At 40.9% G+C, this 24,723-nt stretch overlaps 1 protein-coding gene across 1 annotated transcript in view; it reads right to left on the bottom strand.

Annotated features, from left to right (window-relative positions):
• AGBL4 (ATP/GTP binding protein like 4) overlaps positions 1 to 24,723 on the bottom strand; it is a gene marked incomplete at its 5' end in the record, with an annotated part of 872,835 nt that overhangs the window by 357,456 nt on the left and 490,656 nt on the right. The gene's annotated exons all lie outside the window — the stretch shown is intronic.

Here is a 24,723-nt window from a genome sequence, read left to right as displayed (position 1 = left end):
CAGGGCACACAGCCCGCACGGCCCCGCACGGCCCCGCACCGCCCCGCAGGGCACACAGCCCGCACGGCCCCGGCACCTGTGCCCGCGGGACGGGTCCCGGCTCCTCGATCCCGACCCTCGGCCTTGCTCAAGCTCGGCCCCAGGAAAGGCCTCGGGAAGCTCTTTTTGCCCCCAGGTTGAGAACACCGTACACGTGTGCCGCAGAAATAGGTTTTGTTCCAGAGAATCGTGGAGTGGCTTGGGTTGGAAGAGACCTTAAAGATCATCGTGTTCCAGCCCTGCTGCCATGGGCAGGGACACCTTCCACTGGACCAGGTTCCTCCAAGCTCCATCCAAGCTGTCCTTGAACAGTTCCAGGAATGGGGAATGCATGACTTCCCTGGACAAACCTGTACCAGGGCCTCACCACCCTGACCACCCTAAGGAATTTTTTTCTAGTATCCAGTCTAAAGCTACTCTTTAAACCTGAAGCTGTTTCCCTTTGTCCTGTCACTACATGCTCTTGTAATAGTCTCTCCCCATCTTTTCTTTTAAGTTCCTTTCAGGTGCTGCAAGGCCACAATTAGGTTACCCTTAAGACTTTTTCAGGCTGAACAATCCCAATTCTCTCAGTCTTTCCTCATTGGAGGGGTGCTCCATCCCTCTGTTCAACTTGGTGGTCACCTTTAGAGGGGAAGCAAGAGGAGTGACACACAGTGAGATTTGTTCCAAGGGCCAGGACAGGGCCAGCGAGTGCAGGGAAAAGCGGCAGCAGGAGGGACCTGAGCCAGGAGAGCAGATCCTTCCTGGCCAGACAACACAACACAGAACCCCACACTCATCTGCCACTTGGCAACAGGACTTGAGCATCAGTTTTTACCTGAAGGTCCTCCTGGTAATGCAGAACCACCTGCACTCCATCATTCCATGCCCTAGGGATTGCTGGAAGAGCACAAAGCTCCCTCATCCTCCCCCAAAAGAGCGCAGAGAGCTGAAAAATGCTGTGCAGGCGTGTCAGAACAAGGGTTAGAGACGGCACAAATTTTAGCACAAATTCCCAAGCTTTTGCAGACTCTTAGATACCGAATATGGATGTTTTGAGCTTCATGTATGAAAAGCGTAACGTGGCAACATTGCTTATGGTTCAGAGCAAACTCTTACTGCTGTTTCTAGTCCTGAGGTCTGCTTTACCCAACCAGACTTAAGAACAGAACAATCATATGTGGAGAACTGTTTAAAGTAAAAATAAAAATTAAAAAAAAAAAAAAAAAAAAAATCACAGAATGAGTACGAGAGAGGGGCATCACCAGTTTTTTGTTTGTGAAAAACCAACACAAAATGAAACCAAAACACATTGTCTTTTCTGTTTTTCATATCCCTAGGCGTTTGTAGTACTATCTGTGCCCATTGCACTGGGTAAAACCGCACTGTACTTGTTTTTCCTGGTTATCTTTTATAGACTTCCTCATACATGGGGACAGACCACAAGCTGGAAAACATGAAATTCAGTTTTGACCGAGCACTGGCACAGGTTCCCAGAGAGCTTGTGGGGTTTTCATCCTTGGAGATAACTCAAAAGCATCTGGATATGGGTCCTGGGCAGCCCCTTGAGCAGGGGCTGTATAAGGTGAGCTCCTGAGGCCTCTTCCAACCTCAGCCATTCTGTGAAAGGGCCACAAACATTTGGTTGTGCCCAGCAGAAATGTGTCTTAAACAGCACATGAAAACATAAGGAATCCATACAGGTGTAGTTAAGCCAATGTAGGTATTTCAGCAACAAGCTGTAAACTTCCCATACAGTAATGGCAGCTTTATTATTTTAGCAATTACAGAGTTTTGCAAATACTTCCGTTTAAGATGGGGGATTTAAATGGCAGTACTTTATGTTAACAATAAAGTATTGCCAGACTGGTGTGTAATTACAGGCAAATATAAGTCTGCTACAAAGTATGGATGACAAATGTATTCTAGTAGCGCGTCTGCAAGGGAAATGAAATTCCCGCAAGGACTGTGTTCCTGATCAAACAATAACAGCTGCTGTAGCACTGCTGTCTCCTCTACCTCGTGTTACAGTGGGGTACAGGGAGCTGCAGAGAGACAACAGGACAGGCTGATTGCTGGAATTACTCCATGGACACTGGTAAAATTCTGCGAAGGACAGTTTTGTCCTGCTAAGTTCAGTGGGCAGTGAGGGATTGGGTACACTGCCTCCTGCCAGGATTGCATTCCCTCCACAGCTGAATTCTATTAGTGGGGTGCAAGGCTGCTGTCAAGAGAAAGGAACTCGGAAAAAGGGTAAAAGTGGAAATAATGGGAAACAAAGAGAAGCTCAGGACTCAAAAATTAGGTTGAGTTGGAAGGGGAGAGATCTCTTTGAGTACCAAGGAGGCCTGGGTAATTTGTCCCAATGAAAGAAAACCAAAAGACTTCATGTGAAGGCAGCTAGCACCATAGTGAGTTTTTTGGCTGGTTGGTTGGTTGGCGTTTTTTCAGGGAAAAGAAACACTCTAAACTGGTATTTGCAATATTTTACATTTGAATGTTCAATTACAGCAAAGACTGTAAAGGTCTTTGTATCAAAACCAAAAAAATAGAAGGTCTCAAATCTTTTAGGCAGGCTGTTTCACAGTTCTCCACTGAAGGACGTTTTTGGGAACAGATAAGGGTCAGGATGATAAATGTATGTTTACTCTTGGTCCCTTGCACACACATTGAGCCAGAAGGCATTATAATGCTAAAGAATTAATAATGATCCCATACATTTCTCCTCTGCCTACAAGGAACAGTGTTAATTTCTGGCTTTAAAATCTATAAATAATCTGCACTGGTTAGCTGTGAAGCTGAGGAAAAAAACCATTAAAGCACCAAATGAAACACAAGTCACTTGTCACTCCTGTCTTTTGGACCTTTCCCATTTCTACTAATGGTTAGCCAGCTGCTTTAACATGGAATTGAGCTTGAGGTTTAAAGGTGCAGAGCTATTTTAAAGGTGTGGATTTTTAAACTCATTGTTAAGGGAATTACTGGAACCTCACTGGATTTAAATCCTCGAGCCAGTCCAGCCTTTTAGAAACAGCACAGCGCTGCTGAGAAGTAAATTGTTGTACTTTCAAAATGCAAATGAAGCCTCAGCTTAGAAAGTAATACTATCACTCCAAGAGTGGAGAAACCACAAATCACAGTCCCAGCCCTTGTGGGACTCCTGAGTGGCTCTTTCTTGGAACACTACTTATGTTTTGCTGGTGTTATTTTTCTTGAAAAGTAAAAAAATGTTCAAGCAAAAGTTGATGCCCTCAGCTTTAATGTACATGCTGTGTTTTCACTTAAAGATACAAAATGAAAAGCTAAGAGTTCCAGTAAAAGTTATGCAGGTGCTAAATCTCTTTTCACAGCAAAACACTAAAATTAGGCTTGTCATTCACATTGTTCCATATTTAGTACCAAGTTTTCAAAGGACACCATATTGACTTTAAATCTACTAATGAAGAAATTCCCATGTTCTTTTACTGTTCCAGTGGAGGTGCTTCACTACTACCTGACTATTCAGCAGTAGCCATACATTGGACTATTACTAGAAATCCCTAGACATTGAATATGTGGCTTAGAAAACTATTGTTTTCTTGTGGATTTATTTGTCCTCCAAGTTCTGCAGTTCTTACACAGTTGTTTTCAAGCTTAAATATACCTTGTAGGAAAGATATGTTCACAGTTTTAAAAGTAACACCATACTGGAAAAATGGCATTAAAAGTCATAGAGGTTAAAGAAGAACTCAACTAACAGTGTACAACAACTGAAGACTCTTCAAAGGTTTATGTATGTCCAGGCATACAATATACTCACAATCTGGTTGGTTTTTAGCAAGAATATGATCAGTAGAGTGGTCAGAAGATAACTCCATTCCATGGTTCACATTTTTGATCTTACAATGAAGTTCAAGACAAAGACATTTCCATGTATAAATGAATCTCCCTCTGGACAAAGTCATGTACAGCTTCTAGGTGTTTTGAGAGAGAGGGTGGTTGGAAGGAGGGAGTCTACTATCCAGACAGAGCAGGGTAAGCACTCCAGAGGGCTGTTCCCCTTTATATTTTAAAGTAAGTTTTAACTCTCAAGACACTGTTGCTACACTGTGCTTTCAGTGTCACAGTGATTACATATAAAAATACAAACAACAACAGAAAAAAAGAGGTCCTGTTCCTGTGTGATCCTAGAAGATGGATAAGAAAATATGTGTCCATATATAATTCTGAAGCACTCCGTTACGAAGAGTAAGGGAACCTAGATTACACAAATAAATTCTGAAGATTTAATCTTTTGAAATCTATGGCCTTAAACCATCCTCAGCCCCAATTCCTCAGAGTGATCTGACTTTTCTCAGGGCTGTGGATAATACTCAATCATCTTTTACAGTAAACTCTCACACCCTCACAGAATATTCTTTCAAAGAAATGAAACCCAAGGAACACTTTATGGATCCATCCGCATAGGAGATGCTTATTTCCCAGCTGGTGCATTCTGTAGCATGAAAAGGTAATGATTAAGCCAAAGTGACCACAGGAGAAGGCACTTTTCTCACTGTTAATGACTGGCTGGAGGAACTGAGGACCAAAGAAAAAGCCAGACAGTCATTAACTGCTGAAAATTCCTGACCTAAAGGTCATTATTACTATTATAAAATTGGAAAATGAAAAAGTAATTATTTTCTTTGGGTTCTTATATGTATTAAAAATATAAAATTCCAGTCTCTGTTGCTGTGGATACTGGTCTGTAAGGTACTTATCTATCCCATTCTGGCAGGCTATGCAATGGATAGATCTGGGACTGGCAACCCTTCAGGAATGTGTGCCAGACTGTATTTTCCTTTTCCAAATTACAGGTTAAACGTGCCCACAGAAAGTCAACAGGAACCAGGAGACGCTGCCAGTCGGCACCATCTCTCCTCAGTGAGAGCAGCAATTCCCCCACCCTCACCCAGCCTTGTCTGGGAGCTGCAAATGACTCTCAAACATCGTGGCTTTCAGCTCCTACCCTGATGTACACCATTCCAGATCTTGCTAAATACCACCTTCTGCACTCAGGCACTGTGCTGTTTTCCATGCTATAAACTCCTTTCCTGAGAGGAAGGTAGGGAAGGCTCTCTGTGAGATGACTCGTGCATGGACTCACCTGTAAAACGCGTCCTTCAGGTGCCATTGCCACCGTCTGCAAAAACTGGTCTAGAGATGGCATTGCTCGTGCAGCCCAAATGATCTTTATTGCTGCTACCATCCACTGATGGCTTCAGCCTATATATTTTCACTCTAACTGGAAATTTTATTCGAGATTTGCCCTTTCGTTTTATAAACCAGACTTTCCCCTGTCTTTTGACAGGTGTTTTACTAATATGACTCTAAAAGTAGCTTTACATACATAGATTTTGCACCACCACAAAAATTTGATTCCTTTTGTACTTCAGATGAAAAAGTGACTTTCTTTTGGCAAAGACTAAAGTTTTTTTGTAACCTTTGGGCTTCAGTGTAAAATATCATTACTAGATACTGCCTGTGATTATGTTATGGTTTAGACAGATCCTCTAAGTAAGATAGTATTAATGACCCTTGTTCATAATATTATCATTTTGGTTTTCTATTCTCATGTCTGTACAGCACTGTTCTGTCTTGAACCAGCATTTATCTGTCATACTGACAGGGAAAATGATCCTGCAGCCCTTTTCTGCAGAGATCTATGCTGCTTGAGAGGTTCACACAAGTAATGTGGGATAGACACAGAAGGAAAGGAGGTCAGCTACTAAAAATGCAGGACCGCATTTTTTCCAGAAAGGTACCTCCACATAGTTCCCCTTTCCCTTAGAAATCTGATTTTAGCAAGAGTCTGGACAGGCTCCAGAGATGCTTCTTGCTGTTTTGGAAGGTTCTGGACAATCAGCAGCTGCAGGAATGGGATTGAGTGATGACAGAGTCAAAACTTCTTAAAGAGATGTTTTCATGATGCAGTCCTTTTTAATTCATACTCCTGTCATATTCCTTCTAATCCCTTTCAAGGCTGGTTATATTTCAGTATAAAGTGAGTTTTTAGAAAATGTTCCCAGGACTTAGTGCTCACATCTCACTACTTCAGAAGGTAGAGTTTTCTACTTCTAATGAAAGTCACAATCAGAGATGGAGCAGCTGCTCTTCTGAAGAACATCAACTAGCATGAGCACATAAAATCCTGTTGTGGAAGGTGAAAGGGAGATAATGGAGCAGGAATAATCCTCAGAATATTTCAGAAAAGTGCCTTCCTCAGCTGTGTGTTGTTAATAATCATGTTTAAATTAAAAGAACAGAAAATGAATGCTGAAACTGCTGGCAAGTGAAAGTGCTCCCTGATCTAAAATCCTTCACTATGCTCTCTGAACCTCTCCACTCTAAGTAAAACCAGACATCCTTTATGAGTTACAAATGAAGCTGCACCTGGTTTGCTCTAGTAGGTGAATTAAACAACAACAACAAAACCAACACCCCATAACAAGCAAATGTGAACTGGAAGGAGTTGCTGTGACCCAGCTCCCAAAAATTCTTACAAGGGGGTAACTGTGATAGACCTTTCCAAGAATTCTTTCAGTTTTTCAAAGCAGAATAACTCCTTTTATCTCACGCAGCATAGATGATTGGCATTCATCTTTGTCTCACTTACAAGGAAGGTGTTCCCTCAAAATACAAAATGGCATAGGAAACTGATAATCCAAGAGGTGTTTGAAACCTCAAGGGGCTTCTTGCTTTGCTGGTATTTTCCACAAAAGCCTGAGCAACATCTATTGTGCAATATTATTTAACATTCAGGGGAATCAGGATCTTTTTTAAAGTGTGATCAGAAAGAAAGGCCCTTCCTAGGCTGTCCCAGAATTCCACATAACAAAGAAAGCTTTGTTTCATAAAGAAATACCTTGCACTGGAATACCCTAGGGAAAGCAAGAGTTTTGGTTTTTTTAAACAAAGACTGGAATGTTCGAGCTGGGGTTCCCTTTAAGTACTCTTCTAACATGAATATTTTTAAGGGTGTGCTATCAAGTTCATGCATGAAATGTCACCCAGCCGTTAGTATATTTCTATGCAAATACAGCTGTGAAAGCTAATAACTGAAATCTACATTTTTTCCACATTTCCAGCATATTAAGCAACTTCTCATTCTTTCCTGTTTTGGAACTCACATTAGCCTCTTGTATCAATAAAACAAAGCTCAGGTTATATTGCTTCCTGCTCGAATTCCCTGCAAACATCAAAGGTGGACATTTGAATAAGCAATTTAATGTATACATTTTTATTCAGTTCAGTATACTGATTTTCTCCTGGTAGGAATAAGAATTCTGCAAGACAACTGCAGAGAAACACACCATTCAGAATATGAATTGGAATATTCTTGCAACGCTTTTCAGTGAGGATGGTGTGATATTATGATTAGAATCCTGCATATAATCAGATTTTGATGCTTGTACACACAGTCTGCTATTTCTTTTCCTTTACAAAGTTTGTATGCAAAAACACAGCAATCCAATATGTGGAACATGCACTGTCTGCATATACTACACAGTCCAAACTGATGAAAAAATAATGTCAAGAAAATAAGAAAGTGTCTGGGGGACTGCAGCATACAAACTTTGATAAATTCATCAGAAGTAGTTTTACTGTTCTGAAGACAGACAATATTGCAAAACCAGTCCTTCCAGAACAGCGAGAGTGAACAGGGCTTGTGTCCATCCCTATATTAAATGTTGGACTGGAGATTGACTCTTTGGGAGCTGTAAATATTTCTGTAATCTTTATGATACACACAGAATTTCTTCCAAATGGCCTATATTTTCCAAATTCCCTCTCATTATTTACCAGTATGTATAAGAGGTAATCAAATAGAAAAGATAAGATAGGTGGGGATTTTACTAGAAGTAAAAGGTGGCACTACTGAGAATATATCACAGTATTTAGGGAACATAAATATAAGGCAACCTTCAGTTTTTATCCAAAAATGCAAGGGAGGAAAACCCACGAAGCAAAGGAAGTCTGAATTTTGTTAAAGGGCTAAAAGGAATCAGCCCAGTGCAGTAGCTCAAGATTCTGCTTCAATAGTTAACTGATTGGGAAATAAGCTAATAGTGCTTTAGATAAATTTTCAGTGATGAGAAGTGATGAATTGACATATTTCTTAACAAGTAATGAGAGTTCAGTAGACACCATTATCTGTCCTGCCTCTGACCTGGAGGCACTATCTAGAATCACAGAATCATGGAATCATTTAGGTTGGAAAAGACCTTTAATATCATCAATTCCAACCATTAGCCCAGCGCTGCCAAGCCCACCACTAAGCCATATCCCTGAGCACCACATCCACACCTCTTTTACATACCTCCAGGGATGGTGACTCACCACTTCCTTTGGCAGCCAGTTCCAGGGCTTAACAACCCTTTCAGGGAAGAATTTTTTCCTAATACCCAGTCTAAGCCTTCCCTGGTGCAGCTTGAGGCTGTTTGCTCTTGTTCTATTGCTTGTTACTTGGGAGGAGTGACCAACCCCCCCGGCTACAATCTCCTTTATTTTTTGGGAGTTTTAGGGATTGCTAAAGTCACTCCTGAACCTTCTTTTCTCCAGGCTGAGCCCCTCCAGCTCCCTCAGCTGCTTGTCACCAGACTTGTGCTCCAGACCCTGCCCCAGCTGTGTTGCCCTTCCCTGGACTCACTCCAGGCCCTCAATGTCTCTCTTGTCATGAGGGGCTCAGAACTGGACACAGCATTCGAGGTGTGGCCTCACCAGTGCCCAGCACAGGGGGACAGTCACTGCTGGCCACACTGTTGCTGGTACAGGCCAGGTGCCCTTGGCTTCATGCCCCCCTGGGCACAGTTGGCTCATGTTCAGCCCCTGTTGACCAGCACCCCAAGGGTATTTTCATGGTCTCTCCAAAACTCACTGAAATCACTCCTGACAGCTGTCATGGGTTTAGTTTGTTTTAGGTTTTTTTAAACTCTGTTAACCAAAAGAATAAGGATCATAGCCATTCTTGCCCTCAGATCATGTAGCAAAATGAACTCAAAGAGAGGTTGGACCTAGCAAGGTCTCCAGTGGACCTCAGATGCCTATATGCAGCTTTACAGTCCAAGAAATCCCACAGAGTTATTGCTTATCCTGCAGGGCTGTCTCAGAACAAGATCTCAAATACCATCTGTCCTCAGTGTGGAAGCTGCCAAAACCCCATCCACAGAACCCGAGGAGCACAGTGTTCTAACTCCCATCTTGTTCTGGAGCAAAGATTGAAAAAACACACCTCCATCTCACTTTTAACAGCCTGAAATTCTCACCCCTGGTAGGTGCAGATATAAAACTCCTTTCCAAACATAGGCCAAGGGAGATTTCTTTCAAAACCCACCAATAAGACCAGAAGGACATCACAGTGATGTCTCCCATTTTTCACTGATAAGCTCCTCGCTGGGACCCTTGCCTGGCAAGTGAGGTGCCTGGCTTTGGTTCTCCCATCTGCCTGAAGGGGTTCAGCCCTCCCACTCTGCACATCCACTTGTAAAATCATTTTCTTCACACATAATTTCCACAAAATCATTTTCTTCACACATAAACACACATAATTTCCTCTAGTCAAAACCCCCAGGAGAGGAATGCATCTGTCTCCCCGTCTCATGCCCAAAGTATTGCACTCCACATGAGTTCTTACTGGTCACTTGTAAAGGTAAAAGCACAGCAAGTAACCAAGCTACTGCAAGGTCATGTGTTTCTTCCACTGAGAGCAAACTACTTTGAACTTACTTGTGTTCATAGAATCCCAGGATGGTTTGGGTTGGAAGGAAACTTAAAGATTATCTAAAATCACCTCCCTCGACCTGCTGACCACGCTGCTCTTGATAGGTTTGGCTTTCTGGGCTGTAGGCACACATGGCTGGGTCATGTTGAGCTTCTCATTAACCAATACCCTCAAGTCCTTCTCTTCAGAGGTGCTCTTAATCCATTCTCTGCCCAGCCTGTATTTGTGCCTTGGATTGCCCCAATCCATGTGCAGGACCTTATTTTAAGAGCACATACATAAGAGCAGTCACTGTATATCAGCAAATTTGCAGAACACTTGTTATTCCTCAGTAATTTCTTTAGGGGTCTGTATGCTAGAGAGAAAAGTGTTGCTGAAGTGGGAAGTAAAAAATATAAGTAGCAATTAGACTTACTCTTAAATAGTCAAATAGCTCCAAGGTTATGTTTTCTCTGAAAAATATTCTCAGTGAGTGTATCTGGTGCTCTTGCAACACATGACATATTTTAGCTTCTTCAGGGATTTAGTTTCTGAAACCTTCAGATTTTAAGACAAATGGAAGTGAAAAAAATGTTTAGATATGAATGCCTCACTTTAATTGTTTTACATTTTGGGGTTTATTTGATTGTGGTCCTTTCTCAAATAGCAAGATCAATATAAATGCCATGCTTTGGAAGACTAAGAAGAAAACTAGAGTTCCCTCTGTCTTAAAATTTTGCCTAAAATGGCAGCTATGTCTTTGAGATGCTATTTAATTAACATCAGTGGAAGACTGTTAGTAATCAGTATTGCTGAGTGGTTTATTTACTTGGAAAAAAATATGGGTTTCAGTGTGTAACTTTCATCTTTTAAGTTTAGAAATTTTGGTACCAGCGATATAATTTGCCAAGTTATCTCTAGGCAATTAAAATGTATTCTATCGTTTAACCTTTGGATGATGTATAAATATGCATAGACACTCCTACAAGGCAATTTGTCTGCCAATCTGGAAAATGCTAACGCTGTAGTCAATAAGTCAACAGTCTGCAATGTTAAATTATGAAATCAGAAAGAAGGGCAGTTCGCATTCAATCCAGATATAAAGATCCTAAGGATTGCCAATTTTCTGTGTGGGATAATAAATTTCAGAGACGACTGTATTCTGCCCCAATAATCACGATCTGCACAGCGTGTTCAGGTATTGTTGGAGAGATTAAAACCACAAAAACAGAGCAGAACAGCTCAGCATCAGATAATCACAAGCAATTCTACGTCAGCAACAGACAGCTGGAAACATATGCCAACAATATTGTAAAAGTGGGAAAATTGAGATTTCGTGACAGCAAGGACATGGGTTTCATACATTAAGCTAAATGTCAACCCAAAACATTGAAATTGTTGTTCACAAGTAACAGCTCTCTGTCGCAGTGTTCAGAAAGTCCACCATTTATCATAAAAAATATGTAAAGCAGAATTAAGCAGAAGAAAGTGTTTCTCTAATATTTTGCATGTTGAGCACCTATTTGATTTCAGTATTATTATCACGGACAAAGAGATCAGAATATTTTTTGCCAGATCAGCTGGAAGAGCTATCCAGTTATGGACCAGACTAATGATTTGTGAGAATCTTGTGTGAAAAAGCAGTTAGGTGGAATTTTATCCACAAATATTTGTCTAAAGATTTTTGCTTCCAAGTACAGTTTAAAAGAAAATGAACAAATCTTGACATAACTTGAGTTATTCTGTTTTTCCCTTTCCCTTGAGTTTCAAGTGTCCCTGTTCTTCCCTGATACTCATTCCTGTCTATCCTGGCTTTTGTCTTTCACTTTTTTAAATTAAACGTCTATTAAGAAGTAAGTCCAAGAATAAAGGCTGAAAAAATCCTATTATATTTATTGCTGTGAAGCAGAAGAGAGAACAGGGAAAATACTTAGACTTGTGCAGCAGAAATTAATCTACCTTTCCACTGTTTTCTGTCAGAGCCTCCCTTATAGACACATGAAAACCTTTTCTTTCTTTTTCCTGTAGTTGACCATGTAAAATCAAGATAAAAAATTCAAGGCTCTGAGCCCAAAAAACCCCAAGTTTCCTATTTTCACAAACAGTTCTCAGAAAACCCTTTGTGTGTTGGATTTCATATAAAAATGGGAAATGGCTTGAAAATATTCATGAGGAAGTAAAAACCATTCTAATGAGTGCACTTCCCCTGCATATGAAGAGCAGTTTCAAAGTGATGTTTTATAGAGGTGGTTGGGCCTGAACGTTTTCTGGTTTTACTGTTGAAGCCCTGCCTTGGTATCTCAAGTGTTTTGTCCTGGGATCTCACCATGATTCCTGAAACTGTGACTCTCAGGGAGGGTAATGGAGACAAGTGACTTGTGAAGGAACTCAGGCACAGGTCCCTGAGGTGTTTGTATTTTAGGACTCGGAGCCTGGCGCGGATTGAAGAGAGATGTGTAATGCTGGAGGCGCCGATGAAAGAGTTTGAAGAAACCAATGCAATAAGAGGCGTCAGCGGGGAATGGCAGATTGATTGCAGCAACTAATGCCAAAAAGTTCTGAAAAGAAGAAAAATGTAGTCTGAGTAAAAGAAATAAAGAAGAAAGGAGGGAAAGGATAGTAAGAGCTTGCACGCCTCTGGCAGCTTGCCAGCGGATCGATGTGTATCTGGGACAATTAATCGAGCAAATCCTGTGACTGGTTTTTTACATTAGTGTGTAAACCTTGATGATGCTGTTCAGTTCAGACCAGGAGGCTGGATTGACAGGATCTACCCTAAAACTTGACTTAGTAAAACTTGAGTGTCTTGGTGAAGCTCATCTTTTGGGTCAATGGAAGGCCAGCACCTCCAGATGAGAGAGAGATCATCCATCGATTTAGGAGTAGGAAGGACCCTTCCCTCCTGAAGTGATTATTGGTTCCTCAAATATGTAGCACAGACTGGACATGTGGTATTGGTGTGCCTGAAGCAAGATAAGGGTAAGTTTTAACCTACACCTTCTCCTTCGCCCCCAGATTAATACCTGAGCTTATGTGGTAGCTTTTTTAAACAAACAGGAACAGAAATTCTAATTTTGGGGTGTAGTGAACCACTCTGAGCCACAAACCCATCTGAACAGAGGCCCAAAGCCAGCATACCCAACCCTGAGAGGCTCAGAGAGACACAAAGATGATACTCCAGCCCCACAGAGCCCATGCACAGCACCCATCTGCTGTCACAGTGGGATGTGGCTACAAAAATCCTACATCTGATGATTAAAACCTGCTTTGACTCGTGTTTGGGGTCACTACCATGCAAAATACATTACAGCAGCCTCCATGTTCCTCTCCAGCTGGAGAACAGCCCATCAGATCGACACGACTGGAGGAAAACTAAAGCCACGTCACAGTCTCACCTTACCCAGGCCAGAACACTGACTGCTGCAAAAAACATGAATCAGGAGTAAAACAGAGCTCTGAATACATTAATCAAAATGATCACCGTTGCAAGATCTGCTAAGAACAAAGAAAACAAATCCAAGGAAAGTTCACACTAGAAACCATTTGCAAGGCTGCACGAGTCAGCTAATGAAATAACTGTCAATTGTAGACATAAACCTTTTGTGCTTTCACACAATTTAAATATAAAGTAATTTGCATTCAGGTATCCAAGTCTCCCTGAAAAAAAGATTAACAATAGGATTCGCTTTCTTTCTACAACCTTTTTTCTCCCTCCCTTCCCCCCAGGGGTGGCTCTGATAAGGTCACCTTATTAATGCAGATCTCTGTTTTTCAGAAAGCAGCCAGGAGTTTAACTGTTTCACTGTGAAATGATCTATGAGATGAGAACAGTCCATTTTTTATCCTTGATTGATCATTTCAGCATGTATAACAGCAAATCCTAAGGGACACCACTCAAATCCCTGCCTCAGAATGACCTAGAGACTCAGCTCTAAAAAGTGTTGCGCTCCACTACACAATCCTTCAGTGTTTTTTCTTAACTTCACATTTTCCACTGAACATAATAAAGTTGCCTTGCATCATTACAGTTCTCTATAGAAAAAAACCCATCTTATAAATAAGTTAAAAGTTTTAACAGCTGAGAGTGGGGTGCCACTACAGCCGGCTGAGGAACTGAGGCATCAAGCAGTTAATGCCTTTTCCCCAGACACAAAGGCAGGAGCAGGTCTATGATCTCAATTCAGGTGTCACGGCTTCTCATTTCCTCCCCTGGCCACCAGACACCTGTTTCCCTGCTCTTAATAGCCTGTGATGGGAACTGCCTGGTGCCAAAATCACAGGCTCTGGCTCCTATATGATGAGTTGAAAATAAAGCGATTGCCCTTTATTTTTTTTTAGTTATTTACTGTGTCTAAGCTCTATCTCAATTCCATTGTTGGGTTATTCTTCTCCATTCTGTGCGCTTCCAGCCAGCTAATCTTCATTTTGCTTTTTTTGATGACTTTATGCTGACATATACAGAGACCTTAAATAAATCATTACGAATATAAATAGCAATGGCTGGATTACAAAGGATTCTGGAACACTTGTGATAGTAAATTAGCAGGCAGGCAAACCTACAGCTGCCAGCAGCTGATGTAATATATTAGAGAATTGTTTTCTAGATTGCGTAAGGGAGAATTGTCATCCTCTGAGCTTCATTCTTGGTTTCTTTCAATCTGTCAAACAGTTCAACAATGTGATGCTCACACAGAGTTCACAGAGAAATAACTCATAAATCCCAGATATGATATACACAGACTGGGGAAAATGCAAGTCTGAGACACAAGTTAGAATTTAGGAAAAAACAAACAACTCCACAGGGATATCTCTCTATTGCTAACAGGACCCCTAAACAGATAGACATTATATCCACAGAAAGAGCTTCCACATCAAGGAACATTTGACACAAATTTCCTCCTTTTTCTTCCTATCCTTTCTTCGTAAACGTTAAACTCCAACAGGCTATTGTATTATAATGGCGCAGCCTGTAAATTCCTGTAATCAACTGATGGAGCAACATTAATTATGGAGACTTTGTACAGGCCACACGTATCTTTACGTCCTTTTATAAAATGCTGACACATTCCCCATCCAAAAGGGATTACAATCACAGAGGATGATCCTGCAAATGCCTACTATTGAATGTAGCATTTGCTATCATGAGTAAGCCCACTGAAGCTACCAGAAACTCACATGGCCGGACAAAAAGCTCTGATTCACATATATGACTAACAAAGATATTCAGACCACAACATTTTCTATCTGACCATGCTTTTGCAGACTGAGATTTAGAGGGTTGATGCTTTCAGTCTTGAGAATCAGGTTGGGACAGCAAGCTGGCTGTGAGATGACGCAGGTAAGAGGTGCAAGAACAGGTAGTGGTCTCCCTCAGAAAGAAGCTTAAAGAAGGAAGACAAAATTTGGGAAGCTGAGTCAAGAAGGCATCGGGTATTTGTCTTTTAATGATGGTGAAGTTGAGATGGGAGGGGTACATGACATAGAAGGGATACAGGAGATAATAGCAGAGATGTACTAAAGACAAGATTTGGATTAGGTGGGATTTAGCCAGCAGGGACAGAAGGCTCAGCGCTAATATCGAAAAGATGGGGAAGCAATAAAAGGATTCAAAGAGCAAGAGGCTTAGTTGTGAGCAGCAGGAGGAGTGACTCTTAGCCAATCCATTGCACTTTGGTAGTAGCTGTTGCTCCAAAGGCAGCATACAGAAGGTGACGTCCACAAAAAGTCTCATAAAACTCCCTGATTACAGCCAAGAGTCGGGTTCCTGATCTTGTGCCGGTTTGGCAAGTGAGTCTGTGATGTGAGTCATGCAATGAAGCAACCTTACGAATATCATATAAAAGTAGCTCATGTAGTGAGCACCCTGAGCTGGAATGCCCTTGAATTGAAAGGAAAACTCTGTTCCCTGGCATAACATGTAACTGCCTTTCACTTGTCTCATCTGTAGAGAGTGATTTTAGTCTTTGGCAGCAATGAGTGGCACATGTTGGAGGTGTTTTGCCTAAGGTGTGCTGTTTCATTAGCTGAATGTTGCTTAACAAAGTCTCATCATTTCAGAAGGCACACTATAATGAATTATTTGCAGGTTATCATTGATGAGTACATAAAATCCACTGAAAGCATCAACTGTCACTCAGCAATGGCATGGCCTGAATATTTATCTCCTTTTATTTACTCTATGTCTATTCTATATCATGGACAGGTAAGAATTCTAAGACACGTTAAAAATCATTTCCTCTGATAAACATCCACAATGTTAAAATCAACCTCTTTTCATCCCCACCCAAAATAAAGCAACTCTCTCTCCTCCTATGCCCCTGTATTAGTAAAGGCCTGAGTTTAGGGAGAGTTCTTGCTGCAGTCCCTGGTGCTGGCCAACTCATATCCTTCCACATGCAATAAAAGCATCCCTAAAAACTCAGCATTAGCATGCAATGATCCAGGGACAGAATAAAGCAAGAAAGCAAGATTAGTGTAACAATGATTAGCTTTAGTGTAGAGCATTATAAGGTCAAATTTCTGGTTGCTGGTCTGGGTGACTATTTTTACAGCAGTGTAACTGAGAAAGGGGCTGCTGACTATTCTCAGGTTTGTGTTAAGGCTCTTGGTATGCCCAGTGGGAATGAGAGCCTTCCCAGCAGTGTGACACCACACAGGGCTGCTTTCCCTTAGTTTTCTAGAATAAATTCCTGCCTGTTTAATATTAAAGATATACCTTCAATTGCAGGCTATGTAAATATTGCTGACATTATTCTGAAAATCTTATACTTCCCAAAGTGATTTTTTAAAGGCTATTAGTCAATTACTGAGAGATGGGGGTCTTTGGGATTACACAGTCCATGCACAGCAACTTTGGGATGACACACCAGAGACAAGTATGTCTGGCAAATATATAAAAACAACGAAGACAAAAATATTTTTAAATTACTGCAAAATACAACTTGAACCACAAACATCCCTTTTAAGAGAAGGAATGAACGATTGTCTTCAATTTTTTTTTTTTTTAAGAATAATCTGAATGAGAAAGGGATTAATTGAGATCTTAAGGTAGTTCAGAATAATTGTAACACTGCATTTAAAGGGTTCTTACTCTTCACTTTGCAGCAACATGAGTTTCCATGAACTTGGGATCCTGACAGGTACAAACCCAGGAATGGCAACAGCCCAGAACACAACAAGGCTGCAAATGGGGAGTGCTCACAGCAAGCTTGGATCATGATATATAAAGCCCTCCTGCAGAGACAAGGGAGCTGGAATAGTTGCACTTTTTGTAATAAAACACAACATCTGACTCACATTTCTATCATCAGGTTGTTTTTTGGTTTTGTTTGTAATTTGCATAAAATATCCTGAGTTGAGCCTGGATTTCATCGAAGTAAATAGACTGATTTTTTTAATGACCTTCACCTGCTGCTTATATACTGGTCTCTTAGGTCCAAAAGGGATTTGAGGATAAAGGAAAAAATAAAACCAAACCAAATCAAAAGAACAAGACTAACTGGATTAAAATAAATAAGCCTACATACACTGTCCTCAATTATTGACAACTCTTTGGATTATTACTTCTGAATTGAAGCTGACATGCCCCCATGTGATGCACTAAAGCAGTTTAAAGCTGATCCAGTAATTTAAGGGCTCAACTCCTTCCTTAACATAGAACTAGAGTGTTTTGATTTGTTGGAACTTGGGCAATTAGTAATGATACATTTGCTGACAGGTCTTGAGCAGGAACAATCACAAACACTGTACACTTGGTACAAGATTTATTTGTCAGAGTGCATGCTTTTTAAATCTGAGTAAAAATGGATTTTGTAACCTGATTGAGATTAATTAAAGGTGTAACTCGGGGAAGGAAAAAAATGACTCACTGCACATTTATTTTCAGATCATTTTTCACTGGAAAGTTTGCAGGTCTAACGAGCAGAAGCTACTGACACAGCGTGCAAATGGTTCTGCTTTCACATCAGAGAGAGAGAGGGATTTTTTTTCTCATTTTTCTTTTCTTAGCTTGTCTGAAACCAGGTGTCCAGTCTGTGAGATTCCTGCGAAGGCATCAGGGAAAAATGTATATTTTTGAGGAGAAGCTGACCTTACCTACTTCAGGAAAGAGTATGATTCTGGAAGGTCTGGGAAAATAGTCTCTGTATGAAATTTCTCAGAAGTCAGGAGGCAAATATAGAAGAGCTTAAAATATAAATTTGCTCATGTATTTTTTTAATGCTTGAGTCTATAAACACCAAAGAAGAAAAAGAAAGTGATGTAAATTATATGGGCTTCAGCAAGAGGTCACAGGCTGCAGTGTCTCAGTGCAAGCCTATGGCTTTAGCGACTTCCCAAAAAGGCTTTTTGTGCAACTGCAGCTTTTATTGTAATTTAAAACAAAACAAAAAAATAAACCCCAATATATTTGTATTTCAGATGATTCAGCTACCGTAAATTGATACTCCAGGAAGGGGCTGAAGTGACACCAGTTTACCCCATGCAGATCTGTCCCATATCACTGCTCCAGTACAGCCTGGTGCAGCTGGTGAGAAAGGTCCAGCCCTTTAATCCCTTACCCAAACCCCTGCTTTTTGCCTGGAGAAGCTGGGGAACAGCTTCCGTACAGCAAACACCTTTCACGCAGGTGGTCAAGACCCCTCAGTCCCAGAAGCAATAGTGCCATAATACCTTATAGCAGCAACAAGCTGATTTTTTTCCTGCAAGCAAGAGCAGACATTCCATCCCCTTCCTGAAGGAACATTTTCTGTGGGACAACATAGGGGAGTTCAGTGAGGTAACTTGGAGGGGTGGGATCAGGATCCCTGGGAGAGATGCAGTGGGAAGGGAGTACCAAACCAGCCAAACATGACTGGTTCTCTTATTATCCAGCGTGAAACCCAGCAGAGATTTCAGGGCTTGACATGATACTGTGAAACATCAAAAATTATCCATTGTGTCCAGACCTAAGGACGAAATATTATTTGCCAAAATATTGGGCAGAGCTTCAATGTTAGAATGGGCAGCTGGAAACAAGGTAAAAGGACATCTTTTTAAATGCAATGTTACTCCAGGAGTTCCTTCAGGTATTTTCACTCAGTGTTTCAAAGAGCTTGTTAACAGAGAGACTTCTCAAAGTCTGCACCATTTCCATCCACACCACTGCCCCTGTCAAAGGGCCAAGTCCTCAAAGCAACACATCTGAACGACAGAAATTAATGGAAAATGAAAAGAAAGTTCAGTAGCCAGAGCTGCTGCTCATGCTTGGTTATTCTGGTACGGCTCTCCCGGGAACACTCTGCTCCCAGCCAGCATCTGCAGAACGGGACTCTTGCTACCTTCCAGCCAGGCCAGAAAGGATAATCTATCTGAGTGCCTGTGAAAATCACATAATCCTTTTCCATCAGGATTAATATCCAATGTCACACTAGTCTGATACATACAGGATGAAGTCTGACACTTCTTGTTATAAAGGTCACACAAAGAAACAATCTCTGCCATCCCCAGAGCAGAACCCATAAGTGACAAATTTCCACTCCCCCTCTGTGTCTGTTAGAGGCAATCTTCATCATCACCATTTTTATTTATTCCTGGGAACAATTTCTACCTGATGAGCCTAGAGCCTGAATCTGGGAAGGTTTGTTCCAGCTGCAGCAATGGTTTAATCGGAGTAAAGCTAACGGCAGCATCCCTCCTTCCCTGGGCGGTTCAGTTCCTGCCTGTCCCCCTGCAGAGATACCTGTTGTGATTCTTGCAGGAGAAAAATGACCCATTTTCAGGTACACACAAAGAAGCATTACAAAATAAACCAAACTGCTGCCTGCACTTCATCACAAGTTACAGCAACCTCATCACCTACAGAAAATGTGTTATTACATATATGAGACAGATCATAACTGGAAGTTGGAGGCTCAATAGTCATAAATTCAGGCACAACCAGTAAGGAAATGTATTTTTCCTCATTCATTTTTAGCCAACAGTATGTGAACAGCCGTTTGAAAAGCTGGTGAAGCAAGGAGGCTTGGAACAACTACAGCACATTCAATCGACATAAGGACGGGATCAGGTCTTGTTATGTATTCATCTTATTCTACCTTGTTAAAATCTAATCCAACTTGCACCAACTTCAAGACCTGGAGCAGACCCAGAAGAGCAAATCAAGATTTCCTAGATGGCATAGAGCAGGCAGGTCCTGCCTTTTGGGATTATTAAAAGATCCCATTTTACATCTTGACCCTGCAGGCAGGAACAAGTCTGCAAGTCACCTTACATGAAGAAATGAAGGAAGGTGCTACATCATTAAAAACTAGGCTAGTATTTCTAAGTGGAGACACACACATTAACTAATTGAATTACTATCTTCTTATCTTGGGGAGCCAAGCTGCTGTTACTCCAGATAAAAATGCAAATGTTCACCATCTTTCAAGTAGTAATGAAAATTTGAAGTTGGGGACTAACCTTTCTGTAAGCTTTAACTGCTCTCACTGCTCTCCAGGCTTGCAAACAGACAGTGTTATTCTGATTACTCAGACTGCTGAACTCAGTATGTCTATCCATACCGGTATTTTGCCAATTTTTGCCATCCTTAGCTTCAATGTTTTATAATTTTTCATAACAGTTCAATATTTCATAAACAATGTACCTTAGGAAATAATAGGTATACATACTGATCATATAGGAATCAGCTTACTAACAGCCTTTCATAGACACCAAACAATTCATAATAAATTACAGAATTAGGAAATAAGTTATCCAGACTGAGTATCCTGTTTCTCCCCCTTCATCATTTTCAGGGATTCTTTCACTGGTATCAAGCTGAAAATACCACCAAAAAATGTTGTAGGAGAGGATTAAAATTCAGAATGAGCATGACAAATTGGAGAAAGAACCTGATGAAAAAATGGTGACAGATCAATAAGGACAAGGTTATACATTAGGAATACCTAACTGAACAAATACAAGCTAGAAGATGACCTGAGAGAGAGATTTTGTAAGAAACTGTGACATATCTTAAATCAGAAACTCAACACAAGTCAACAGCATCAGACTTTACAAATGAGGCAAAGATGAAATACAGGATTTGATCTGCCCACTGTGTTCAGCTTTTATACGGCCTTAGCAGGAGCAGTGAAGAAATTGTTGTGCAGGGAGTCCAGGGCAGAGCAAGGACTTGTACAGGGGTGACACACGGGGAATGGCTGGAAGGAGTGAGGTTGTTTGATCTTAAAAAAAGCAAACTTCAGATGTTTAAAACCTGTTGTGGAAAAAGAAAGACATGATTTATTCTGTGTTGTGGAAGGGGTAGAAGCAATGGACCTCTTAGTGCAGCAGGGTCAGTTTAGTTCAGACACCAGTAGGCTGCTCTGACCTGAGACTGCAGATGGGGATGGGGAGCGTCTGTCCCTCGAGGTTACAGAAGCATTCCCTGAGCACGGTGTGTGTTTCCTTGGCTTGGGTTGGACCAGACAGCAATCCAGGAATCTCCTGGGAGAACTGTCCGAGGCTTTGTGGCACAGTCTCTGGTTAGGATAACATAAAGGTGCTAACACAAAGGAAACAACTTCCAGTTACACTCTTCTTGCAAAGTTCCAGAATTACACTGTGTATTGCTGAGCCCAGACACCTGGTATTTCAGGGGAGACCAAAAGTGTGACAGAGAGATGTTTGCTCCTGTATTTTGCCTGCAGCAAACCCTAATAGATCGCTGTGCTACACGGCCATGCACATCCTGCAGCATGGTATTGTCACAGAACCATCGGGCAGAGGAGTTAAACAGGCTCCTCTGGACACTGCTGGGCTTTGCAGGCAGCAGAGTTAAAGACTACTCAGCAATGTGGTCACACCAGTCACAGGCTGAGAATGCATCCCAGGCTTGCTCCCGTGGGAAGTGCAGGTGTGCCTCATATGAGAGAGGTTGCTCCAGCAGCAGCAAACAGGAGGAATATAAGCATGTGGACTGAAACAATAAATTGCTGTCAGATGTGTCAACTATTCCTTTTATTTAGTCAACAATAATCCAACTCAGTATATTTGCTGTGAAGGAGGGAGAGAAAAGCTGGCAAAACCAAAATGAACTCTGGAGGGGAAAATATAAAAGAACCTTTTAAATGTGGTTTTTTTGTTGTTGTTTTGGGTTTTTTTTGGTTTGGGGTTTTTTTTTGTTTGTTTTTTTTTTTTTTTTTTTTTTTTTGTGACCCATATTTTTAAGCATTTATTCACATTGACTTTTTAAGGGAGAGAAATACACATAATTTGCACTTTGGGATAAGTTGAAGGTGTCCATGCAATTTCATGGATGGCAGAATACCAATTTTGCTTAAATGATAGAGTCCCACCACATGTCTCTTATTTAAATGACCTGAAAATAAGAGATATGAAGGCATAAGCAAGAACAGAAAATGAACCTAAATATATAAAACTAGTGCATTGTGTGATATTTCCTGGTGTGTGTTTCACCGCGAGCACCAAGCCCACTCTTGGACATTGTTATCCCTGGCATCAGCCCCCTTCAGAGTGGTCATCCTCATCCCAGGAAATCCAGAGTTCTGCTGGGTGTGTAAAAAACAGACAAACACTTAGGGAAAACTCCCAACTCACTAACAAAGCCAGGAGACAGCATTTTTGTTCATAAAACCCGTACCGTGTTGGAAGAGCAATATAGCCCTTTTGTGGGACCCACGGCACAATAAAAGCAGCAAAAGCTGGATGCCATCCAAGATTCCCATAGCATTTAAAATGTTGGCATCACAAGAATTTTATTTCCGAGTTGCAACAAACAAATGAGGACAAAAAAAAATTTAAAGAATTTAAGAGTGAGGTGTCCTGAGGATAATAATACTAGATTTTGTTTTCAAAAACTGAAATATTTAGGTTTTATATCATTAAAAAACATTTCAAACTTAGCATCATTCCATGTTTTCTCTCAACTTCATCAAGTCAGATTTGGCTTCATCTACTTTAACTCATCTTCCCCTATTTATTTGCTTTATTATATAGAATAATTTGTTTATTATATAGAATCCTGAGATCTGCTGTGTCCTCTGTCGCTTTTCCTTTTCCCATTTCTCAGAGGAACAGATGGTAGCAAGTCTTAATACATTTTCCCCCTCCATCTTTCCCAGTAACTACTCTGAAAGCAACTGTCTATCTGAAATGCCACACCACAAAGACTTCAACATCAGTGTTCTTCACCTCTACTTTGCCCAGGTACTGTCTCCTCCGAGCTTGTACTCTCACAACTCCAGGAAAATAAAAAGCCTCTCCTGATTGTTAGGTAACACCTGACTTCTGAATGAAGTTCCTTGGCATCCAAATCAAACTGGGGTGTTTGACTCCCCGCAGCAGCACCCAATGTGCTGCTCTTACCCAGCAGGTCACTGTCTTCTCGGTCTTTTAGACCCCAGGCACATCTGTCCATCAGCTCCTTGCCAGCCCTTAATCTGAGCATGACTATGCCCACACATCCTTCATGCAAATAACTTCTTAAAAATACTTTTCCAAGAAAGTACATCAGTATTAGTCCAGAGAAATAAATGACAGAGGCAAACACGTTTTGAAAATTCAGAATGAGTGACGTGTAACCTCCTCTGCTTGGAAATTTAATCATCATTAAATTCTCTGGCATTGTGTACCTTTATTTATTATTCCCATGTAGGATCTCTTCCTGTTTCCACTCACCTCAGTGGCATCTGGGTGGGTTATGAGATCTTAACTTTCACTGAGAAGAGAGCAAATGTTCATTTACCATCAGCCAAAGTGGCAGAGCACGTGTATTATCCATCACATTGTCAGTACATAGCTTGTTCCACCTTTGAAGGGGGACATTCTGTTGTGTGGCACATGGAATCCCACTTTCAGATTGGATCATTTCATACACAACACCTTTCTGAATGCCCAGGGGGCCAAACCTGCGTGAGCTCTGACTCAGGATAGGTAAGACATGAAAGATGGTGCCTCACTCCCCAGCCAGGAAGCTGCAGTCAGCAGCTCTCAGAAATGAATCAGTGGTTCATTTTTTCCTGCACATTCTTTATCACTGTATAAGTGTTTAATAAAAGCTTTACAGTAGTGCTTTTATTTCGCCTAATTCTTTTTAATTTTCCTACTCTTTAATTAGCTGCATTTAATTCACACAAAATAAAGTAGGAGGTTTGTGCTTTCCTTTGGGCCAAGTCATCGTACTTCCAGGAATCATTAAAGTACACATGGGCCCAGCAATGCAAACTTACTTGTAATATTAAAAGGACTATTTAAAAAGAGCAGTAACTGTTGATTTCCTTTCCAGATTTATCACAGTTCAAATGCTGAAGGCGAGTAAATAGTGTATTTCATTACAGACATTATTCTGACATTTGTTCAAATAATATGCTTTGTTTTGTATGACCTTAAGAAAAACAAGTTCCTTACTTCAGAGCAGGATATGTTCCTTTGACTTTTAAAGAGCAGCAGATTTCAGCATGGTTCAGTACTAAGACATCCTTGTGCAATTCCACTGTAATTAGTTCTGAGTTTGGGGGGTTTTTGAGTCTTCTTAGTTTGTTTAACTATGTAATCTCTGTGGGCTGCAAAGTAGTTGCTCTGGTCATATTGGAAGGAAAAGTGTGTTAAGCAGTGAACAGTAGAGTTTTCAAGTGTTCATTCCACATACTGAAATAAAGGAATGCATTTGGTAAAGCCACCCTAACAACAGCACCAAGCATTTCTGCAGCACTGAAACACCTACCCATTCCTGGGATAGGGAAAGGTGTAAAATCTAGAGGATTTATACAAATATAGATGGGAAATTCAGAGAAAACTAGGACAATAAAAACATCCTGTTATGCACAATGAGCACAGAAGGAATTTCATATGCACGTTCTCTAATTGCTCTGAGGGAAAAATAAAATAACCTAACCTTGAATAGTCCCATATAACTGGGAAATCATTTCTTTTCCTGAATTTCTTGTTGATAAGGGTAGCATGCCTTGACTTTGCTGCTGTTGCTGAGTACATTAATTGTGGTCCTT

Source organism: Corvus brachyrhynchos, unplaced genomic scaffold (genome assembly GCF_000691975.1).
Source record: "Corvus brachyrhynchos isolate BGI_N302 unplaced genomic scaffold, ASM69197v1 scaffold48, whole genome shotgun sequence".
Lineage (NCBI taxonomy): Eukaryota > Metazoa > Chordata > Aves > Passeriformes > Corvidae > Corvus > Corvus brachyrhynchos.
Note: the sequence above shows the minus strand (reverse complement) of the source record. Positions and strands in the feature narration are given on the sequence as shown.